The 26,411-nt window shown below is 36.9% G+C and overlaps 1 pseudogene; it reads right to left on the bottom strand.

The window, feature by feature from the left end:
- Positions 1-471: 471 nt before the first annotated feature.
- On the bottom strand, positions 472-24,214 carry LOC132142349 (uncharacterized; annotated as a pseudogene).
- Positions 24,215-26,411: the final 2,197 nt, after the last annotated feature.

Below are 26,411 nucleotides of genomic sequence, written 5' to 3'. Positions count from 1 at the left end.
GAATCTTCCTCTAATGTTAGTTTTTGGTTCCTGTTTGGATATTTATTTTTTGAGAACCAAGAAATAACATTCTAGGAACTTTATTTTTAGGTTTTAGTTTTTGCAATCATAAAATAACGCTCCCAGAATGTTGCAAGGTGGTTATTTGGTGGCACCTGCTGGTGGAACTAAGGAGCCACATTAAACGTGGAAACACATACTTCATGTTTGTTCAAAGTATGCAAAGCAAGCTTGTCACCAGAGCATTCCTTTTAACATTTTCACATGGTTGAAATACACCTAGAAGGCCTGGGGAAACTACATGGGCACAATGTTTTCATTTCAAATTTCAGAGATTAGAAAATCCTCAACTATTTATCTGAACTCAACAAAATGCTCTTCATGGAGACTCAGATTCAGCTACACCACAAACTCTGTTTTCAAACTCTGAAAAAGTCATTTACACAAACTTTTTGTAACAATTGCCAACAATTTGTGTACTGCACCATTGTTAAGCTTAGATTTTATTGCCTTCAAATGAAAATTTGCTTTTGCCCAGCAATAACAGCATATTTACACTTTCTGCGTGCTTTGAGATTTTGTTGACAAGGATTTTGAATATTGATGTGGTAATATTGTGGTCTAATCTCTTGTGCAAAGATTCCAGAGAAATATCAGTTTACAACTAAGTAATCTACAACAAAGCAAAATTGAACAGCTTCATATCAGTGTTTGATTTAAAACGATCATTTATTTACATTATGGCTGATGCTCAAAGAATTGTGTATTGTTCTGTTGCTGAATATAACTATTTAACATTCTCCAGATATTGATCACAGTCCTGTAATCGTGAATAATGTTGCAAAATACCGGTAAATTATCAGACAAGAAAAACAAAGTTCTGGATAATATGAAAAAAAAAAATATCTGACACTTATAATCTTTGAAAACATTAAATCCACTCTGTATGTACATTAAAACTATTTGTTTTTAAAACGGTCAAATGCTGGTCAGACCCATTTTGTCTTGCTGCTGGATTAGATGCAGGATTTTACGTTTTTCTGGAGTAAGTTTGGCCTCCTGCAAGAGAGAGAAAGGTAGCTCACATTAAAAACAAGATATTATGATTTAATCAAATATATATTTAAAAGTTTATATTTAACCAAGACATGAATTAATGGAGAATATCTTACATTGCATTCAAGATACAGTTTCAAGCTTAATTGCCAAAGGTTTTGTGATCTGAAATCAAAGAGTGCATTTGCAAATTGTTGATGTTCATTTTCATAATATGCACTTTATTTTAACAAATTATCAAATTGCTTAATAGCTTTATAGTGGCATTCCTGTTTAATCCCCAATCATCCTTTTTATATCCCATTGGACAAAATAAACCAGTAATATCCAAAACATCCAGTGCAATCGAACACATTAGAAATTGCCTCTTAATATTCATGCATCCATCACACTCTGTGCTGAAATATGTAATGGATATCTAGATGATTATGTAATAAAGAGCATAAATGACATGACATATGACTATACTATAGTGATGTACTGCTCCTTCTTACTCATTCCAAGTGGCAAGCAGGCTATTGGTGGGATAGGTGTTCAGGTCTAGGACCACACTGTTTTCCCAGAAGTACATGAAGAGAAAGTATGCAACCAGGGAATGTTCGGCTTCAGTCCATTTTCTGAAGTGGATATAAAGCACATACATGCTTAACATGAAGGATTTTGTTTTGGTGAATGTGTGGGAGCAGAATACACATTCTTACCTCTGTAAGAGTTGGTATCGCTCATCAGACAGTTCCTCCAGAAGACAGCAAAGGAGGTAGTGCAGCACTTCTGGCCTCACCAGTAGACTGTAGAAGAACCAACGGAGCGCCCAGAGGTTGAACTGAAAGCAAAAGACACTGCACAAAATCAGGACTACTGAATTTAACATTTATTCACTTAGCTGACGCTTTTATCCAAAGATAGGATGATACATAGGATTTAACATAGGATGATACAATACTAACACTTCTAAATTTCTTATTTTTGTTTTTAGCTGTACATGGAAGGTCTGAACTTGCCCGTGTTGACTAAAAACTAGAGAAAATAAGCACCCTGAAAGACATGATGACATTGAGGATGGGCCTAAGCTGTGAGTGGAAAATGCGCAGCACCAAAGCCTGAGTGGCCAACAGCAGTCTACCCTGGTCAGGATAACCCTAATGGAAAGAAAGTAAAACATCATTACATGCTGCACCAATAATCAAAAACTATAAATAATATCTAAACAAGTATTATGTAAACTATGTCAGGCATATAAAAAAAAATTGTGCATTTAATTTGCTATCACTATATATATATATATATATATATATATATATGCACACATACACATCTATGGCGTGCAATGATGTTGCGAAGTCTCTTAACGTTGATTTTTTTTTTAGGTGATATGAACATTACTTACACCATCAAGAAAAAAAATTCAACAAAGAATTCTATTTTGTATTTTTACATGAACAATGTAACTATTGTTCAATTTATTAAAATGAAGAACATTTCCCATCACTAAGAACACGGTTATACTCCAGAATGTTATGAAGAGTGATCAGATGAATTGCATAGCCCTTCTTTGCCATGAAAATTAACTTAATCCCAAAAAAACCTTTCCACTGCATTTCATTGCTGTCTTTAAAGGACCTGCTGAGATCATTTCAGTAATCGTCTTGTTAACTCAGGTGAGAATGTTGACGAGCACAAGGCTGGAGATCATTATGTCAGGCTGATTGGGTTAGAATGGCAGACTTGACATGTTAAAAGGAGGGTGATGCTTGAAATCATTGTTCTTCCATTGTTAACCATGGTGACCTGCAAAGAAACGCGTGCAGCCATCATTGCGTAGTGCCACCGGTGCAGAGCTTGCTCAGGAATGGCAGCAGGCAGGTGTGAGCGCATCTGCACGCACAGTGAGGCCAAGACTTTTGAAAGATGGCCTGGTGTCAAGAAGGGCAGCAAAGAAGCCACTTCTCTCCAAAAAAAAACATCAGGGACAGATTGATCTTCTGCAGAAAGTATAGTGAATGGACTGCTGAGGACTGGGGCAAAGTCATATTCTCCGATGAAGCCCCTTTCCGATTGTTTGGGGCATCTGGAAAAAGGCTTGTCTGGAGAAGAAAAGGTGAGTGCTACCATCAGTCCTGTGTCATTCCAACAGTAAAGCATCCTGACACCATTCATGTGTGGGGTTGCTTCTCATCCAAGGGAGTGGGCTCACTCACAATTCTGCCCAAAAACACAGCCATGAATAAAGAATGGTACCAAAACACCCTCCAACAGCAACTTCTTCCAACAATCCAACAACAGTTTGGTGAAGAACAATGCATTTTCCAGCACGATGGAGCACCGTCCCATAAGGCAAAAGTGATAACTAAGTGGCTCGGGGACCAGAATGTTGAAATTTTGGGTCCATGGCCTGGAAACTCCCCAGATCTTAATCCCATTGAGAACTTGTGGTCAATCCTCAAGAGAAGGGTGGACAAACAAAAACCCACTAATTCTGACAAACTCCAAGAAGTGATTATGAAAGAATGGGTTGCTATCAGTCAGGATTTGGCCCAGAAGTTGTTTGAGAGCATGCCCAGTCGAATTGCAGAGGTCCTGAAAAATAAGGGCCAACACTGCAAATACTGACTCTGTGCATAAATGTCATGTAATTGTCGATAAAATCCTTTGAAACGTATGAAGTGCTTGTAATTATATTTCAGTACATCACAGAAACAACTGAAACAAAGATCTAAAAGCAGTTTAGCAGCAAACTTTTTGAAAACTTATATTTATGTAATTCTCAAAACTTTTGGTCACGATTGTATATAGCAAAACTGTAATAATGTGAGAAATGTTAAAGGTGTCTGAATAAATGTAGGTTTGATTGTATATTTCATTTTTACATTGAAGACTATCCAGTGCTATTTTACATTAAATTATTTGGTTTCTGTACCTTGACACCTACAAACTTGAAAAAAAAATTAAACATTGTGTAAATAGCACAAATAAATAAAAATAAACTAACATACAAAATAAAAAATTTAAATATAAATTGTTGATTTAGGTGCAATCTTAGTGGCCACAATATCCTTGCCTGTGAAGCGATTTTTATGCAACGCAATGATGGCTGCACGCGTTTCTTTGCAGGTCACCATGGTTAACAATGGAAGAACAATGATTTCAAGCATCACCCTCCTTTTAACATGTCAAGTCTGCCATTCTAACCCAATCAGCCTGACATAATGATCTCCAGCCTTGTGCTCATCAGCATTCTCACCTGAGTTAACAAGACGATTACTGAAATGATCTCAGAAGGTCCTTTAATGACAGCAATGAAATGCAGTGGAAAGGTTTTTTTGGGATTAAGTTAATTTTCATGGCAAAGAAGGACTATGCAATTCATCTGATCACTCTTCATAACATTCTGGAGTATATGCAAATTGCTATTATAAAAACTTAAGCAGCAACTTTTCCAATTTCCAATATTTATGTAATTCTCAAAACTTTTGGCCACGACTGTATATAAAAAAATTATATCTGGTGTCTGAATAATTTTTGGTTTGACTGTTAAAACTACAAAGTAATTCAGTCAAGAGCAGTGAGTGATTTTCATTTTCTTGGATTAACATTACAGCAGCCAGTAGCTAAATTAGGCGTGGTCACTTTAAGACGATGAACTCATCCAATATAATACACATCCCATGTTTTTCTTTAACTGTTTACTTTCACTTAAGAAATAACTGACAGTTTTTTCGAGCATAATTTCCAAGGTGGATATTTTTACATATTTTGTATATATTTGTCGGCACAAGAGCAAAAATAAGCAAATTGGACGTTCAAGTATTTTGAGACGCCTTTCTCTACGTGAGCCCTGAACACCAGAACACCGCGAGTACTGAATTGGGCTCTTTCACATCTTTTTGTTTGTTCAAACTGCGATTTGTATTTGTTCGTTCAGGTGCAGGAGGGACTTCGAGGAGAACTTCGCAGAAGAGAGCTCGGTTCAGTGTCGCTGTCCGTGATGCGCATAAGATTAATGCCTTATATATTTTTTTATCGCGCGATAAGAGTCTCCTGTTAACGCAGCACGTTAACGCCGATAACGGCCCACCACTAATATATATATATATATATATATATATATATATATATATATACATATATATATATAAACACCACACACATACTGGAATAATGTCATGGTATCATACACCCTGATAGATAAATATTGCCATTTACCACAAATACCAGTCTTCAATAATCTAAGGTTTAGACCAAAAAAAATATTGAAATAGTTAATTGATTAAAACTCACACTCTCAAAGGTTTTGGGGATCTGTATACAGGAAGTCGTCGTCAGCTCCTTAAGAATTGCACTTGCAGCGTCTCTGGTCTCCTGAGCAGAAACAAACATCTATCAGTCTCCATCTTAAAACATCTTATGTTTTACAACCCTCTCCCCATCCAGACAGACAATAAATAAATATACTCTTCTCACCGTTTGATAGGTGCCGTCAGGCTCAGCATAGAAAGCACCAACAGGAATACCATCTGGAGTAGTAATACTGGAACTGACAACGCTGAGCAGATAAAACCACGTTTCTGACTACAAACATATAAAGACATCCATTATAAAAGATGCCAGACCTTAAAAGAGCACTTACTGCACACTCTAGCTGCCTAGAAGCCTACAAAGCCAGCACACATGAAGAGTTAATAAGGGAGAAAAAATTATGTTTTTATAACAGGTGGCATCTAACTGATGATCACAATGACCTGAGCTGTTTCCTGCACATTCAGTATGCAAGGACAAAAAACTAAATACACTATTTGACACAGAGAAAATGTTTTTTGATAATAAATGCCAAGTGTATTTTGGTAGCTAGCGATAAATATAAATAAAATGGTATGGTAAAAGTATTAAATTCACTTGAGTGTATCAAAAAAAAAAGGAAACTGAGCATTTACACATGAAATAATAAGTTACATAAAGTGACATTTTATATTGTATTACCTACATCAGCAAAAACAATGCTGTTACAGTCCAGAACCCTCAGTGCAAACTTCAGTACCTCCATCATCTTGAACGAATTTGAACCTTTAATGAAGGCACAGAAACACATCACATTTAAAACATTCCATCTGAATGCAACTGCTCATAAAAGTCACGTTCATCTGAAAGTTATGTGATCAGCAGCTGTCAAAATAAATTAATTTTCCTCATTGAATAGGATTAAAAAGGACTGAAAAAACGTCTGAGAAAAACTATTTAGAAAAGTATGTTCTTTTGTCACAAAGTTAGTCCCATTTCTTCAACAAACAAGTTGAATACACCTGACTATTTTAATGTACAAACTATTAAGATTTGTCTGTTTTTCTTACATTTTCTAACATTTTACTCAATGAAAGTGCTATGATTTAGTTTGAAACAAACTAATCCTGTAGGTGCCTTTGCAACACAATGGTGATAGTTCATATGATCTGAACCTACAGTCATTATTTCTGCGTATGTTTCTGACAAGAATATTGTCAATTCTCTACCTTTGATGGGTCTCCACTTAGTGCTCAGTAAAGGATCAGGTGGGATCATATGGCCATTTGCTGTATCAAGTTCTTGTGCTACATCAGGGGCATGGCCTGATGTGAGAATTCTGAGATAAGCTCTGAACTGTGGAGGTGTGAGACGGGAGGCGAGGCACATGGCAACGGGCATCGGAGAAAAAATATGGGACACTGCACCAGTGTAGTCACCATCCTAAACACATAAACATACAGGTTTATAATTTAGGAAATGGGTCCTTGGCTACTGGCCGTGAATTCCTTACAAGTTTGAAAACCCCAGTGAGTCATGACTTTATATCTTACTCAGGTGAACAATGAGTCCGCACACCAGAAAATGCTCCTTAGCAACTACTTGTCTGCCCAGCACCCAGTTTTATTGTTTTGGATGTGCGTGCTGTACCTTTGAATTTTATATCTTACTCAAAAATAAAAATTTGCTGAAAACGTAATTACATTCAGGAGATCGAGGATATAAAAGAGTTAGTGTTTAATGAGAAATCCAGCACTACATCACTTTTCTGCAGTGAATGGGTGTTATCAAAAGATAGTGACAAAAACTTTCACCATTCACACGACTTCAGTCCATCAGTTAACATCTTATGAAGCAAAAAGCTGCATGTTTCTAAGAAACAAATCGATTGAGAAGTCTTAACTTTAAACCATCGCTTCTGGTCAAAAATAGGAGTTCATAACTCTTCCTCTAGTTCATCCAGTGATCTTGTCCGCACACATCAAACTCAACAGACACATTTTGAACTGTGTGGGATTACAAATTAGTAGAATGTTAAATCTAGGTTCCAATGTAATAGAATATAAACTGAAAAAGTTATGTATAGTTACATTTTGAGGTAAAAAGAATGATATTTCTAAGAAGATCAAATCAGGAAGCCCAAGTGTCTTAGATTACCTTTTGTCTTTATGCTCTTCCTGACCATTTGGCTTTTTAAGCTCAAGGCACATCTGTACCTTTTTCTCTGTGATAATGTGGAAATATGGCAATACTGTCAGACTGATTGGATTAGCACCTATGCATTTGAATGACACTATGCTGATGAGATCAAGGCTGGGAAAATGCCAGTGTCGGGCTGATTCCTGTACTTCATTTGCATGCTATGGGTGAGATTGTCTCCACCTCTACTGAATGTATCCCTCCCCCTTTAATGGATATAAACGATGAAATATTACTGCTTTAGTCAGACTTTTGATGACTGCAGCGCATTCTCAATAAGGAGTCCTGCTGAAGATACCCAACAGTCTCCTGGTCTATGCTTCTGAGTTTACAACAACTCTAAACAAAGCTTTAAAATTGTTAAAATCTTGATCTGTGCATATTTCTCTCCTAATTCAGATGAAATAGCTTTACAGCTGGAAGCAGCAGTTCAAAAGTTAAAACCATCTTGAATTTATTAAAGCTTAATATGAGGTTAATTGATGGCTGGGGTCATATGGATAACTTGTGGATTATTGTGATGCTTTTATTAGTTTTTGACTCATTCTGACTGCAACCATTAACTGCAGAGGATGAGTGAGGCCGAGTAAATTAACCAAATTTTCATTTTTGGGTAAAATAATTTTTTTATTTCTCAAAACGAGTGTAGAATTGTGAATATGATGTGTATTAATGTAAAAAGCACTGAAGGAAAAGGCTTCATTTCTATTTACCTTACACAGGCAGAGGGGAACCAAGTCTTTCATTCTCTGCATCCTAAATCCCAGACAGACAGTACCATAAATAGTAATAACAATTATCTGCATATATAACACAATGTATGTTCATAATACGCAGCTGGAACTCACGTGGGATTATTGATGCTTTTGACAACTTTGAGATAGCGAGCCAGCTCACGGTACCTAACAAGCATGTTAAAAAGGTAGATTATAATTTTATTATAGTTGGCAAGGGCTACAGCAAGGTCAAAGCTCTGTTCTTTTTACAAGGGAAAAAACCCTGGCATGGATTTAAATAGGGTTGTATTTAATGTATTAAACACATTGGTAAACTATTATTAGCTATTGCTACATTATTTAAAAAAAAACTTTTCCTTTAAATATGCATAGAACCTGAATGACCGATATTTGAATTCAACAGCTGCTGAGCTTTGTGTGAAAATACTTTGCAGGCCTATATGATTTATTGCAAATATCATTCAAGTACATGAAAAGTGTTTTAATAACTAGTAAACAAAGCATAAAAAGTACACTAAGGAAGGGGCATTACTTGTTTTGCTGTTGAAGTTTACAGACTCTCGCGTGAATCACGACCACAGGTTCACACAAGACTTTATGCCTCCGACCTTTGCCCTGACTCTCTCCAGTGATGTTTTGACCTTTCATCACAGCAGAGAGCAAGGAATCATCCCAAGGTAGCACACTCAGACTGCAGCCAACGAAAAGATAATTAAATCAATCACAGACCACAACTAAACAATTACTATATTAGCAAGCTAATAAAAAAAAACAAAAAAAAAAACAGCAGGTAGGTGGTGTTACCTTTTTGGCAATGTGCAGTTTGAAGGCAGAGGAAGCTTCTGGTAGAAGGACTCCAAGTGCTTTATAAAAGAGCTGGAAAAATCAAAGACAACTAAAAGCGTCCACACCTTGATCATAAATCTGGAAGACAAACATAGTTTTAAGACACAGAAAAAGCAAACTCAAAGTAAAATAAACACTAGGCATGGGCCGGTATGAGATTTTTACGGTATGATAACCTTAAGCAAAAATATCAGGGTTTCACGGTATTGTGTTACAGCCATGAAATGTTTTCAAATGACTCAGTAAAAAAATATATTTAAACCAATATATGTAGTTTTTGAGCAACATACAGAACATTAGAATCCTAAAAAATAGAAAAATTTAATACTGACATCTTTATTTAACCTAAATCTGTACTTGGTTATTTAATTTTAGTTATATAATTCATATTCATATCATTTCATATAATTTAGTTATATAATTCATATTCATATCATTTAGTTATATAATTCATATTCATATCATTTCATATCGTTTAGTTATATAATAATAAACATACACATAATTTGATTGAATAATAACCCAATTTAAAGCAAAAACAGAATGTTCTGACAAGCTTTGTGAAATTATACCTAGTAAACTTTTCAGAAGACTTCCCTCAGAAATACATTCATATAAACCCCCAAATCAATATTGAGCATTTTCTTCCAATAGTTCTTGCATCATAAACAGTGAGTGATCTGCCTGCTACAGTATTTTTTTCTGTGCATCCATCTTCAGCATCTCTGGCCTGTGTTAAAGGGACAATAAGTAACTTTTTAGTTATTTTATTATCTAAAATCAATATTTTTATTCATAAATATGCCCTCAATGGTGTACAAATACCTATGCCAATGTTTAAATTAATCCTCGTAAATGAAGAATTTATTATCTTTATATACATGGGACGGGTAGGTCGACGGAGGCTTCCATGTACTTCCGCCATCTTGCAAAACTATAATAGCAGAGAGGGACAAAAAGTACTAAGCCAACGCGTTTCCACAACGCGTTTTCGGCCAGAGCCAGAAACGCAGGTGCAGAGCAATGAGAGGCGCTTGAAACTGCACCGGCAAGTTTAAAAGTCTGGATTGCATTCTTATTATGGACCATACATATGCCGCGCCACAGGAGAAGAAAACATCATCGCCAAAACGAAGTGCTATTAGAAGACATCCTGTCAAAGCTTTTTGGTACATATCGCCTACCGTAGATGCAACGCGCATTTGAAAAAGTGAGGCGCTGGAGAGCAAAATTAGTTTGAATGCAAAATACAATTTCACCACTAGATGGGAGTAATTCCTACTTACAGTCCCTTTAACGGGCGTTGTTAGACTTTATATTATCACATAAATGACATTGTGCAAAAGGCCAGAACAGAGAGTTGCAATAAGGCAAAAAAATGGCCGGTTGCCGATCACATAATTACAGTCTTTTCATCATCAAGAGGGCTCACGGACAGCCGCATACCCCGTGGTACTGCACATGTGAGCTCATCCGTCTGCGCTCATCTGCGGTTGAGTATACTTTTGAAAGCTTAGCGGAAGCGGCTGTGTGCGAGATGGAAAGGAACGCTGAATATGAAGTGTATCGGGCCTTAAGGAGGAGGAGGAGGGGTCAGTGTTACTCTCTACACTGCACTCAATCTGAGGGATTCCTACTCTTTCAGTCATTGAAGAAACATGGAACACAGCGCATACTGCAGGAACTGTATAAATGGAAAATAAAAGTGGTTTTGAAACCGTGACATTTTCAAATCGCAGTATACCTTGAAACCGGTAATCGGCCCATGCCTAGTAAATACATAAAAAATTACTTTTGTTTGTACCATTACCTCCACAGGAGCATTGACACAGTTTCAGATACAGTGTCAGTAGCATGTATATTTCTGCAAAAGGAGATATAACACACTAAGAGCTGTAATTATACATTACATTGCAAAAACAGGGATCCAAATGTGCAAGAGTGTAAAATAGATTACCCAGGAGTCGTGTGGGTGACAAAAAGCTTAATAGCCCCTAATAGCATCACAACACAAGCCTTTGGATTCTCTTTCATCGCTTCATTCAAAAACATTTTGATATGTTGACTCACAACAGTGTAACTGCAAGAATCAAAAAGAGCAATTTTAACATAGCAAGGATTTTGCATTGATTACTGAATTTGATTATAATTATTGGTGTTTGCCAAAAATCACTATTATTTATCATACCTACAATCTTGCTACTATAACACTACATTTAAAACATTTATTTCTTACCGAAAATAAAATCCTTAAACCAGTTTTCTTAATTCCACCTAAATAATTTAAATGAAACGATTTCTAAATTAAGCTAACATTTTTTTCTTCAAAATTTGGTTTATTAAATAATTTTATGATGATTCAACTAGCAAAATAAAATTTACTTCATTTGAAAATAATATAAAAGAATCACTCACTCATACTCCTGAAGCTTTAAGTGACGTTTATAACATCCTTTACGTCCAATGGGTTTACACTGTGTAGTTCTGTTAATGTTGCGGTGACAGGTGCACGGACAGCTTGTTGATTTGCTGGGATTCTCAAAGCCCAACAAAAAAGTTGCATACTTCTTTGCTAAACTTCCAGCAAATTTCTGCAGTGACGTTTCTACCACATAAACACACAAACGATTCAAACATCAGCAAAGGACCTAAGACAATAAATCTGCAGATTAGTCAAGTCAGAGAACATACATGCATGTCGTAGGTCTGAATCCATATCAAGTGGGTCAAAGGTGAAGTTCAGCTCATGCAGAAATCCCATCAGACTCTTATTACGGAGGGCCTTCCAGTAGACACTGTGCTTATGGGCATTACAGTGGCAAATCCCAGGGATGGTCCAAAACTCACACTTTTAAATAAAAACAAAAGTGGGCATGTTTTTAGCCTGATGTGTGTTAAATCAGCAAAGATGGACAAATTCCATCAAAACACAATCCAGGCCTAGGACTCATCAATACACCATGTGAAGAAACTGTCTTCAGGAAGGATTCAGTCAATTAAATTATGTATATTTTGGACAAAAAAACAACAACAAATAATTAACTTTGGGGGGAAATTAATTTCCCCCGCATTTTCTTAATTTTTTTTTATATTGCTTACCATAAATATGATTCATATTTAATAAAAAAAAAAAACTTTAACTAAAAAAATAAAAATAAAAAAAACAGCTCAAACTTTAAAACAATATAATACAATATGTTTTAACATCTATTAAACGACCTTCAAAATTATGTCTGTTTTGTTGGAATCTAGTGAAAAATGAGTTGATAGAGTCAGCAAAGTAAATTTTGAGAAAAGTTTGAACTGAGTTAAAGTTTTCTGAAGGTTCCAAAGCAAAATCACCTAGCAACGTTGCATCTTTTCCTCCAGTTATTTTTTGAACTATATTAATAATAATAGTTATTATAATATATAATAATAATATTATAACTTCTTTGTTATTATAAATTAGAAAAAAAAAGTAGAACAAAGATAAAACAATGTATTACCTTTTTCATTTTACATCTAAACAAATGCATTAAAGAGCAGGGGTCTCATTTATAAACGTTGCGTAAGCACAAATTGGGCATAATATATGCGCAATTTTCCACACACATATCGTGATTTATCAAAAATAAACTTTGTGAAAATAAGGACGCACCGTAAAGTAATTATAAACTCATGTTGATATACACATTTACATTAAATACTCCACTTGCATTAAAGGAAATTAACACTGAAATTACATTTTACAAACAACATAATTCTATAATTTCATTAACAATAAACAATTTTTCTGTGACATGTTACTTTTTTATAACAGCGAGGAGTGCTATAGGTGCACAATAATTAATCTTTAAACTAAACTACAGATCACGTTATGAGAAATATTTTAGCGAGAACAATGATCAATGATGCGCACTTACTGCAATATGGCGGACACTGCTGCATTACTGTACAACCACAGCTGCACGGAGTTGTTAATGTCATGTAAAGTCATCTCTACATCATGAAAAATTCCACTATATTTGCAGGACATAACTAGGAGAAAACAGTAAAATCTGCATGTTTCCTTTTTTAAAATACTTTGTCAGTGACCGAATCAGACAATATATTGCAATAAATATGGGCTTATATGTTTCCACTAAAATAGCTAAAATATGTTTTTCTTATCAGCAAAACTGCATTATTTAATTTGATTTGAATTGTTTAAAAAAATGTAAATACTATTTTGCCAGTGTAAAAGAATGAGATCATTTAAAATATATCTGCGAACTTCTTTAAATGGTGATTTCGGGGAGGAGTCGAGGTGGAGATGCAAACACAATCTTCCCCTGACTGGAATTTATAAAAAGATTTTTGCGCAGGTTAGGGGTGGGTGATATTGACAAAATTGTATATCTCAATATTTTTTTTTCAATATCTCGATATAGATATTCAGACGATAATTTTGCAATCCTTTAAAGAAGTGTGTGCAAATTGGCAAAGAAGGTCCATTTGGTCTTTTGACTTGCTGCATTTTACCTATTATTGTATGGAATTACTAGTACATAAAGATATGAGGCATTATTGATTTAAACATGAACCAAGATACTGTCCTAAATATTTATTTTAATACAAGAACAGTGCTTTTTCAGTACAATATATGTACATAATAAATTAACTTTGTGCTTTGCAAACAGTCCATTAGTAATAGACTAACAACAATGTGACTACCTCTTTAAAAAAAGTTGTTTTGCAAAATGTAAACATTAGAACACAACACAATATTACATTTTTGCACATTATTTTAATATAAGATGAGGATAAAAAAAAAGACAAAAGGAACAAAATAAATGAAACAGACACTGCTCTGCAGTACGGCTCCGAGGTTCTGCTGGACCACAGATCGGAGGTCATGGCATAATAGGTGACCTTCTGCAATTTATGGGACAGCGTTTGTTGACAAGACTTGAACAGTTTTGGTAGAGCTGTTTCACTGAAATATCTCCTTGAAGGCAGGTTATATCTGGGATCTAAAGTCTGTAACATTTCTTGAAACCCATCCTCGACTGATTGAATTGACAACATAGACCTTGCAATAAAACTTGTTACAGAGTTTGTAATCGTTTTCCACTTTTCGCTTTTTTTGTCATATGGTGTTTTCTTTGTGAATGTTTCTGCCAAGGTCTGTTGTGTCTGTTCTTTTTTTGTACTGTGTTTGTAGCAGCAGTGCTGTTTTGTTCAGCACGAAGCCTTTCATACTCTTCAAACTGTGTTTTGTGCGTTGTACGGAGATGATGGAAGAGGTTGGTTTTGGCGGTCTGCTATACGGCGATCTGCATGCGACAAATTCTACAGATGGGCGACTTTTGTTGCTCGTCTTTTTTGTCAAAACCAAACCATCTCCAGGCTAAAGAAGCTGAACCACATCTCGCTGTTAGCTCTTCTGGCACTGGTTTTGAGGATGACTGTGTATTTTCGCTTTCTTCGCTCATTTTTGTGTTGTTGCGCTCGAAGCTATATAACAAGTGACTGATGATGATTAAGGGCGGTGACGCTGCGTGGCGTGAGCGTGGCGTTTCTGCTGCGTGTCAGTTGCGTGGCGGCTGCTTCGCGTTTTCTGTGTCTTAACCCGTCAGAACCGTGCCTGACGCGGCGCTTGCGCGCGGCTGCGGCTGTAGGTGACATAGGGTGCTTCTCAATATCCCTCCTTGTCTCCTCGCTCCTCCGTCCTCCATCCTATGAACCGGAAACCGATCGAGCACAGCCATCTTGAAGGACATCTCAACTCTCAAATTGCACCACGAGGAGGCGAGGATCGAGGAGGGAGGAGGCTTCATGAGGAGCGATGAGCGAGGATACACAGGTGTATGGCGTTCGGATGAGGTCATTAATATGACTTTGTAACATGCACTCATCTCACTGAACGTCTCACTGACATCTTAATTTTTTGCTATTAAATGCATTCATTTTAAGACGCAGACGAGGCGTAGACAACACGCAGACGTCACGTAAATCACGTGTGGCAGTGAAGTGTCGAGTCACCCCCAATTTCCACCAGATGCATGCTCTGCTGCGTGACAGCTCCGTGTTCCGTCTTTCGTCAATACCCACCAGGTCCGGATTTGTTGCGGAACGGCTGCGGTCATGACTGACAGCTGACGTCACGAGGCCCCATGTAATCTCGCGAATTCTGGTGTGATCGCGCGATATGTAGTTTCTATAAACAGAACCAAACCAGGAACAGTTTTCCATCCAGTTTTCCAGCCTGTCTCCGCCCATTATGACGTTTTCAAGGTGTAGTGTAGGGAAATATGAGCGTGGTGTATTTTATTTAGAAAATTAAACGGATCTTTTATTTTGTTTCTGGCTGTTCTGTTTTGTCACTCGACTTCCTGTCCTGCATACTCTGCCCTGTAGTGCTGCGGAGTGCTCCGGCATCCGGCAAAAATAGAAGCTCTGCGTATCTGCTACGGAGGGCTGCGGATCGCCGGAGTCGGAACGCAGCTGTACCGCATTCAGTGGAAATACACTCATTGACTTTAATGGAAACCTATTGACTCCGCCGCCGTGCCGGAGCCGTAATGCAGCCGGTGGAAATTGGGGGTCAGACGTTCATGCGTGATTCACATGTAGCAGTGAAGTTATTTATTTATTTTTTCCCTAACACGGATCAGAACACGGTCCTCACATGGCTCAGTGCAGTGTGTGAGGCAATGCACAATTTACTTGCACTTCATTCACTGCTCTCAATGGACGTGACATCTCCGTCTGCATTATAACGTGACGTCTGCGTCTGACTTTTTTTTTTGTGTGTGATTGAATTGGCCAGGAAAAAGATGCACTAAATATGCAATGTACATGAATTATTCCGTTTATTTTTATGAAATCCTTTTTGAAATTACATTTGAGGGTTATTGTGTTTTTATCTTTTTCCATTTTTAATGTAGCCTACAGCACTTGATCGTCTTGATGGCCAACCCATCGATCGCAATCGGCTGCTAGATCTGAGACTGTTGCTGTAAAATAATAAAGGCTGTAAAATATATTATGCCTGATTAATGTTCAGTTTTTCACGCACCTCTCTTATATTTTACATTTAAAATCTAAATTAGGATTCTAATATAATTTTATTATTAAACATTTTTTTCCTTTTTTTTTTTTTTAAATGTAAACTTTTATTCAGCAATAATGTTAAATTATAAAGATTTCTATATTTTGAATAATAATCTGCCAGGATACATGAATCAATCCTGTAAAATATCATAGAAAAATATTAAGCAGCACAATTGTTTCCGACGTTGAAAATACATTGAAGGACCATGTCTCAAAGAAGACTGGAGTAATGATGGTGAGAATAGGCTGATATTTATTTATTTATTTATTTGTCGTGTCCTCGATCGTTATCGTTGAGAAAACCTAAGATAAGTTTATTTTAAGCTTTATGATCAGTGAATTATGTGTACCAAACAAGCAAAGAAGAATTAAATAGGCTATATAAAGGTGTGCGATAGAGACATAAATGATATCTCGATATTTTCTAGGATTTTTAGCCATAACCACAATCAGACTATATTTTTCTGAGTGTGTTGGAGAAGCTGACTCCTAAAGTTATTGATATTCTTTACATTCTGCGTAGTCAGTTCACAGCAGTGATGGAAATTAATATTTTCCAACAAAAGTTATTATTACCCTTTGGGCCCTATCTTGCACCCAGCCCAATTGACTTTGTACACCGACGCATGTGTCATTCCTATTTTGCACCCGCGCAAAGCGCGCTTTTCCCTCCACAGAAGCACGTCGCTAAACTAGTGAATGAACTTGCGCTCCCTGGGCGGTTCAGCGCAAAAAAGGAGGCGTGTTCCGGCGCAAACAATCCCTGTTGCTATTTTGCTGTTCCATTAAACAATTGCGCCACTGGCCAGAAAAAACCTATTCCAAAGTCAGTGGCGCGTTGCGCGTTGTTCATTATGCTATTTTAAGGGCGCATGCTTGACCATAATGTATAGCGTGCACAACGTGCATACACTTTGCTCATGTAATCTACACAGATGCAACAGTTATTTTTGCAAATCATACATACAATCATACACCTGCTTTTAAAGGGAATGTTGGATGATGCTCTGATTGGTTTATTTCACGTTACGCCCAAACCACACCGATGAATAATGAAGCTACTTCAGACCAACCCATTTTAGATTTGCGCCGGGAGCAAGAGCCATTTATCCCTACGGGAAAATAGCAACAGCGCCGAGACCCGCCCACAAAGTTACTTGCGCTTCGCGCTTTGACACTTGCGTTTCAGATCATTAAAATAGGGCCCTTTGTGTGCATTTTATATTTTTTTTCCTAGAAGAGTGCATTATATTTAGCGTCAAATTCTTAGATTCAATCAATAAAGTCAATTAGAATTATACGACATTCAGGGCTTTTACCAAATCAATAAAGATCATTATAAACAAAATATATTGTTGCAATGCAGAGGAAACAACTGCATCTGAAGAGGCATTTAGATGTATTTACACACTGTTTAATCCAGGACATGAATTCTTTAACCTGTAGTTATAAATGGAGAAATAATGTTTTGATATTTTAATAGTAAAACGTTGAAAAGCCTGCTGATATTTACAATTATAAAGAAAAACACCTTAAATACTTTAAACTACTTTAAATGTGAAATGAAAACCGCCAGTAGGTGGCAGAAAGTCACTATTAATAAGTGAGTCAATGATCATTTAAATGGTTGATTAATTCAGGAACGAAACACTGTCATGATGCTCAGAGACACAAAACAGCACCGTGGCTCTGTTTGGAATGAGCTAGAGCTGTAGTCAAGTCCAGCTTTGCCGAGTTCAAGTCAAGTCCAAGTCCAGGACTAGTCAAGACCGAGTCAAGACCGAGTCCAAAGAGGTTCGAGTCCAAGTCAAGTCCAAGTCCAAAAGTTTCGAGTCCAAGTCAAGACCGAGTCCAAATGAGAGAAAAAAGGGTCCTCTTCAAGACCACATACATAACTACTGATAATGTATGTGATGCGAGAGACAGCATATCTCCTATTCTGAGAAAATAATTTTACATTTTTATTTGTAATGATCAAAAAGCATGTGCAAAGTAACAACTCTGTAGGACAGGGGTCTCCAAACTAGGTCCTGGATGGCCAATGTCCTGAAAAGTTTAGCTCCAACTGGCCTTAACACACCTATCTGGAAGATTCTAGTGTGTCTAGTAAGAGCTTGATTAGCTGGTTCAAGTGTGTATAATTAGGGTTGAAGCTAACAGGGGCCTTACACAAGATCCCGGGCCCTATGCATAGGCAGTCCTGATGGGCCCCCATGCCCCCCACCCATGAAAATATCCAGGTAAAATAAAATATATTTCAGATTCATAATTTCAAGGGCCCTCTCTTCCTTTGGGTCCCTGGTAATCAGTACTGGTTTTACCCCAATCCGACCCTGGGAGCTAAACTATAAATGACACTGGCCCTCTAGAACAGAGTTTGGAGCTGTAAGGTCAAATTATTTTTATGTACTTTATTTTCATTTTATTTACTTAATAATGCTGCTTTTGCTGACATTATGTCTGTGGTCAAAAATTAAAATGACTGATGCCTTGGCACAGTGCACACACACACATGCAAAGCTCGGGATATGACAAATGCACGCGGCAAGGCTAGAAGGGATACGTTTGGCTCTACTGGGCATGGGCACATAAATACAGCGAAATTTTTGTCATACTGTACTAGGCTTGCATAGACTAGTCGAGCGCTGTCGGAAACAATCGACTACTTCAGCATGCATTAACCATAATGCATACAAAGTATTTGCAAGTACGATGTGAATTTTAGAATTACAGTATTGCGTGGAGCTGTTACTTTCTATGACCTTATCTATGTTGCATTTAAAAATAAAATATGTAATATTATAATTAGGGTTGTGACTGAAGCTCAATACCTTATTCGGAATGGCTCGGATAATGGCTTAAAAAACGAATAACGGACAAGGAATAATTCTGCCTGAATACTAGGCTGAAGCTGACACAGTCCGGGGTTAGCTAGATAACAGGTGAGCCAGAGAATCAGCGCAATATTATATAGAGAGCTCTAAAGTCACGAGTGTGAAGTGAATAAATGTAAACTTTATGAGCAAAAAGAGCACAAATCAAACACTGCATTTGTTGTCGCCTCTCTGTGCATCTTTCAGAAATCATAGCGTTGCAAGAGTTATTTTACCTATAATAATACATCATAAACGTTATAGTATTTTTATATATTTTAAAGGCAATGATTTAAAGCTTATAGGCTATGATATGAAACGAATGAATGGAATAAGCACAGCACGCTCACCAATCAAACAGCCGCGTTGCGCGTCTCAGTGTCTCAAAAAACAAATCAGTTCTCGAGAGACAGAGAGAGAGAGAGAGAGAGAGAGAGAGAGCAGGCTAATAATCAGCTTAGATGCGGATACATTTTCAACTTGTCCTACATGTTTGCATCTTTACCTTTTGCTGGTTTGCGCGTACACACACATTTGTTTAGTGAAGTTCACTAAACATTATAGACTCACTTAAAGAGTTCTGCGTAATGAAAATGTGCGCATTGAATTGATTCAGTCGTGTTCAAATGATCACTAAACGTTTGTCATGACATCTTTCTGCTTGCATGATAAATATTATTTTAAATTATTAATATATTAAATTAATAATTATTTTAGTTTAACACGACATACTTGTTCAGTGATAACTACGAAAAAAAAGATAAAAAGTCATAACGGTCTTATCAAGTAACTGTACGACGTTGTATATGTGTTTTCATTTTCAATAGCATAAACCAAGAGTAGTCGAGTAACTCATTTTTTCAAACATTTTTTTATAAAAGAATCGACTAGTAGAAATCAGTAGTCTTTCCAACCCCTATACTGTACAACATAGTCTATGTGCTGGAATACAACATAGTGCTGGAAATCCATTTATTTTTTGCTGAAACTTCTGCGTCTTCATGGAGAGCGGGTCATGGTTGCCTAGCAACAGCAGACGCCACTGTACCGCAAGCGCAGGCTACAGAGTGCTTTGGAAAAAAAGGAGAAAGTGGCGCGTCTAGCGTTTTCCACACGTTTTCAGTCGCGACATCATGCAAATCTGACCCTAAAAGACCGGACCCTAGAATGAGCTATTTTTATTGGTGAAATAGAGCAAAAACAGGCAAGATGGTGTGTCTTAAACAGAAATCTGTTAATATTGACTTCTTGTTTAACTGATGTAAAAAAAAAAAAAAAAAAAAAAAAAAAAAAAAAAAAACAATATAACTTTTGTGATATTTGCAAGAGAAAAAAAATGGGTATGAAGGTGCCTAAGGGTCCGGGCAGTTTGGAGGCCTGCCAAGCCCAGGGGAACTTTTAGTTGAAACAAGGGAACGAATAAAACCCTACACAGCTTATCAGAATTCTAGTCCAGAGTCTGACTGATCCCCTGTCTTTTGCTCTCTCTCTTTCCCATACACAGCTGATGTTGCAGCAATTACAATATTTCAGTTTTGTTTTTTAATGGCAAAGTGGTCATATCTATTGTTGTTTCTTTACTAAGTTATTTTAGAAATATGTTTGGAACATTTTTTTTTTTTTTTTCTAAGGAACAACCAAGAGGCCAGCAGCATGAAGCACAATGAGCATATGTTTGATCAATTTAGCCTTTTTCACAAATCAACACGACTTGCCTAAAATAAAATCTATGGATAAGAAAAAAAAAAAGAAAAAAAAAAGAAACACACATCATGCATTTCACCATACAATTTTTTTTTTACTCTAGATAAATGTGCGCTATTGATGAAAAAAAAAAACGGAAGAACCCAGAGAGATGCAGACGTGACGTTCAGGCAGCCAAACTGTAAAAGTTGCAGACGTAGATGTCACGTTGACGTCACGTTCACACAGTCGAATTTTAATGTGGCAGATGCAGACGTGACGTTCGGCAGACGTCACGTTCGGCAGACGCAGACGTGACGTTCAGTGAGACGAGTGCATGTTACAAAGTCATATTAATGACCTCATCCGAACGCCATACAGGTGTATCCTATGCGGAAGTCTTTTATCGACTTAACGTGACGCACGTATAAATTCTCCTCCCCCTTCACATCTGTTGTAATCATTTTTATTTATATTTTACCTTTTCACTTCAAATAAACCATGCATGTCATATATTTCAAACTGGGCATCTTGCTTTATTAATATTTATTATGAATGTCTTAATTAACAAACTTTAACAACATAAGGGCAGATCCCTTTAATCACAGCTGATGACACTTTGAAGTAACGCTGAAGGGAGTGAGGATAAATCATTTCACTTGATTCAAGTCCTCCATCCTCACGTCTTTTCTTTGCGTCCTTCCCTCGCATCCTGAAGAGGTGGAGCTAAGACACGAGGAAAGGAAACGAGGATGCACAAATAAGAATTGAGAAGCACCCATAGAGGGAGGAAGTTTTTTTGCCCAACGGAGGTCATGGCGTACATTGTAAGAGTTAAATTTTGACTGATAAGCATGGAGATGATGTCTGGAGGCACTCAAATGCAAAGCCTCAGATAACTACTGAGCACAGCCCTCCTCATTCCATCACACTCTTGGAAGAAGGCTCAGTTATATTTTTTCTTTTCATCTCTCTTCTGTCTCTCAAATTTCAAGATTATTCTGCAAATGTTTTGAAAAACAGCTGCAAATGTGGTGTGAATAATGTTTCTTTCTGTAGTCAAGGATATTAGGCCTGGGAAGAGTCTAGAATAGGGGTGGTCAAACTCAATTCCTGGAGGGCCGGAGCCCTGAAAAGTTTAGATTCAACACTAATTAAAAACACCCGATCCAAATAATCAAGTCCTTCAGGCTTATTTGAATACTATATGTAATGCGTGTTAGAGCAGGGTTGGAACAAAACTCTGCAGGGCTCCGGCCCTCTAGGAATTGAGTTTGACTCCCCTGCTCTAGATTCAAATAAAATATTTCCATTTAAAAATTACTCAAGTGAGTAAGGTAAGCATATTGTGGAATGTCGAGGAAGACCAGTGTGGATGAAGATGATCCAGAAAGTGTAGATATATGATAAAAGTAGGATGCCTTATGATGATCTGTTCATTGGTATGTCCAATGAACTTTCAAAGTCTTTGTCCCATGATAAATAAATATATACAATTTTACAAAGAAAATAATAATGTTTAAAAGTATTAGCTCACTCCAGAATTAAAAGTCCCTGATAATTTACTCACCCCATTTATGTCATCCAAGATGTTCGTGTCTTTGTCTTCAGTCGAAAAGGAAAGGTTTTTGAGGAAAACATTCCAGGATTTTTCTTTATATAGTGGAATTCAACAGGTACCAATGGGAAAAGAGACACATATGTATGTCTTTGGATCAGTTTATTGTTTAAAATGGACTGTCTGTGTACGAATCCTGGATGTTTAAATCTTTTAAAACCTAAAAGATTTTTTCCACTAGGAAAAAACACAACCTTTCCAACATAATTATGTAATGCATGAAGTTATGGATGCAAATCGCAAAGCTAGTGCAAGACAAGGATTTCTGGTTAAAAAAAAGTATAGAACTTTTTATTTATTTTTTCTTTAGATAAGACACTTATTCCTTGGGTGGGATTGTGTAGAGCCATTTGAAGCTCCATTGAATCTGCAATTTGGACCTTCAACCCGCTGGTATCTGTCGAAGTCCACTCTATGGAAGAAAAGAAATCCTGGAATGTTTTCCTCAAAAACCTTAATTTCTTTTCGACTGAAGAAGGAAAAACATGAACACCTTGGATGACATGGGGGTGAATAAATTAAGGGAATTTTTATTCTGGAAGTGAACTAATCCTTTAATTAAAGCTTATCTTTGCAGCTCTCCGAGGTGTTCCGGTTGTAAGATACTACCCTGTATCAGACATATAAATCTTATTTGACAATTTTGCTGTCAGACTAAAATTTAAATGTGACTTTACTTGACAGTTTAATTTCATTTATTTTCACTGATTTTAATCAATTTAGGTCACAAAAAATGTATTAAAAATATTTATAATTCTAATGGTCCCAACATCTTAAAAAATTATTCACTTCTATGAAAAAATTAGCTTTATCACCTTCTGATTTGTCATTAGATAACATTTGCATATTAGTTTCATCCACTATAGCAACCCTAGACAGATATGAGAGTCTGAGTTAGGTTAGAAGTCAGTGATCTCACCACGGACGCCAGTTTGTCACAGATATAGCAGAAACACTGATCGCAGTGCTTTCCATTATCTTCGAGAGGTCCTGAAAGGTCCCGCTCTGCTCGACTAGAAAAAAACAAACACATAAAGACACATAAACACTCATAGACACAAAACAAGTCCTTTACATAAGAGAGGCGTCCCTGTTGTACTGACCAGAATGCCAGGGTGCAGTCATATCTTGCGTGTGGAAGCACTGTTGCAGTTTGGGAGTATGTGATGGCCAAGTCTTCATCCAACTCCTCGAGATGTTCTGATACATCTGAGATCAACAGAAACCAAAGAGAAACAGAACACAGTGCTAGTCAAGGACTGCTGTATTCATAAACCATATTGTTTATATATGGTACGTTAATGACGTTTATGTAACGTTACTGGCATTGTACAAGAAGGAAAAATTTGTATTACCATGATCATAAAAAAAACTATGCCATTACTACTACAGTACATGGTATTGCCGTATGGTATATCGTTTATGGTGCAAATGAATGCTCACCATGATAACTTTTTTTTTAGATGTTTAAATATTTATGTAACACAGAGTACCTGCTTCGTTCCTTTCATTTTCAACGATCAGCACAGAGGAATCATTGTGGGTCATCAAGACGTCACCTTTATCATCTTCGTCGTCGTCGTCATCGCTCAAAATTATTATAGGTATGTCGTGCTCCGTCCTACAAAATATGACATCAATAAGAGGAAACAACCTCTAAAATCAGGCTAACTCAGCTGGCATTGTGTGCGTTTCGTAAGTAAACACTTAACATTTATTTCGTTCGATATCTTTTGTAACTAGGTCAAAAACTTACATGTTTTATCAAATGAACCGTCAGCGACCGCTCGCGTTCAAAGTTTGGCGCTTTAGCTGGCTCACGTGACTCTGACGAAATCGTCATTTTCTTCATGTCGGGGGGCATCCAACGTTAAGGTACATTACCGCCACCCACTATACTGTAGCGTGGACCAGAGTAACAGAACTTTCTAAAATTACAAAAATTAAAATTAAAATTAAATTATACTGTATATTATATTTATTAACCTTTCCCTCAAGCATACAATTAAATAAGTATAATTTCCTGTTTGGCCGAGTATTTGCTTTGCATCTAGTATTTCCTGTGGTTTCCTTCTGAATATTTCTCTTTCTGTAATATATTTTTGGCAGCAGATGTTATGGTGTTTTCCAAAATGATCTTCTTTTGGCTTTTTATGGTGGTTGGCAAACAAACAAAAAGGCGCATTCCCGAAACCTGAGCTGGAGTGTGGTTCATTGATGGAATAGGAAGAAAGACTAAGCTGAGAGAAAAAAACAAAAAGTATCACTAATAATAAATTGGCTTCTAAATCATCTTAAACAGATGCAGATGCACCTTTCTTAAATATTTTATTAGTGCTTTATAACTTTCCGAGCTATTATTCAGCAGTTTTTTAAGTGTAATATTTCCTATCCCTATTTCTTTTAACTCTTCCACCAGAATTATCCTTTCATTTTGATAAGCAGTGCAGCATATTAATGCATGCTCTACAGTTTCTGCTAATCCACACTGACTACATTTCCCAGACTCATGTTTGTTCATTCTATACAGGATATAATTAAGGGCTGTACATGCTCAAGGTGAAGTCTGTAATGATTGTGTCTTCTCTTCTATTGCCTCGACTTTCTCTTTCACCACCAATTTTATTTTGAATTTGATAAATATGTCTTCCTCTTCCCTCCTCATACCACTGTACTTGTCATTTGCCTTTTATGGATGTTTTAATTATAGCCTTAACTAAAAAGTGGAATATTCAGTTCTATATAAGATAATTTCAGCGCCTCCTTTGCTATGATCCACTTCCTCATTTCCATCTACTCCCACATGTGCTGGAACCCACAGGAAACATATCTTGCTTCCTAATGTATTTATCCTGTACATACTTAAACACATTTCATATAGAATTTCTTGTCTTGAGGATCTCCCACTAATTAAACTGGAAAATGCCGAGACAGAATGCTGAGATAGAATCACCACATTCATTTGTCATCCACCTGGTAGCTAACAATATTGCTGCCATCTCTGTTGTGTAAACTCCTACTTGATCAGATACCCTTTTACCAATTTTATCTTGATAATATGGAATATATACTGCTACTGAAGCTCGACCTGTTTCTGGATCTTTAGATCCATCCGTGAAAACTGTAATTATTAAACTATAATTCTGCTCAAGACACTACATAACCATTGCATCCTTAGTTATCACCCTATTTTTAACATTAACCATTTTTTGGAAATAAAGATCTGTCAATGGTAAAGAGAACAGCCACAGTGACATAGGTGACACTACTATATGTATTCCAAATGTCAGTTTAGTATGCAGCCAAATCCCCAGATACCTTAACACATTCACCTGTTCTAAAGGTTTGCCATATAGCTGTAATTTTCTCTGACAAAATTGGAAATGTTGTCAGCCCAAAGGCTTTCCAAAACCCGCCTACTTCAAGAAAAATTCACTCCAAGTGCTTCACTCTCACTTGTTCAGCTACAAAATCAGACATCAGAAGACTACAGAGAACGGTTCGGACTGCTGAAAAGGATTATTGGTGCTCCCCTGCCCACCCTTCAAGAACTGTATACATCCAGAGTGTGGAAAAGGGCTCAGAAAATCATTCTGGATCCCTTACATTCAAGTTATCCACAATTTTTTTTCTAACCCTAAAGATACATTTACATTTACATAAAAACTATTCAAGTAGAGTAGGCCTATGCATAGGCAGAGCGTGTGTAAGGCTGCAGGCTACAAGTCGGAATTTAACGTGGGCTTGGGCCAAAAATGGCACCAAATAGCTCTGCGCAATTAAACAATTGGGCACTGAATTTAGATCTGCTCATGCTGCATCATATCTTTTTACAGCGTTGAGCATTACAACCAATCACACATGATTGTGTTGAGCTTATGAATGCAATGGCAAATCAGAGGTGTTTAGATGAGTCATTGCTGAGAAGCTGGATGGTATAGCGCTGTCACAGAAATCTGCCCTCTCGCGATTTCTCTCATCATAAACAACAAAGTGCAGATGTTCGCACGATGCAAATGAGATTCATTTTACAGTGTAGTCAGCTCC

Source organism: Carassius carassius, chromosome 6, assembly GCF_963082965.1.
Source record: "Carassius carassius chromosome 6, fCarCar2.1, whole genome shotgun sequence".
In the NCBI taxonomy this organism is placed as follows: domain Eukaryota; kingdom Metazoa; phylum Chordata; class Actinopteri; order Cypriniformes; family Cyprinidae; genus Carassius; species Carassius carassius.
This window is presented reverse-complemented; position numbering and strand designations above follow the sequence as displayed.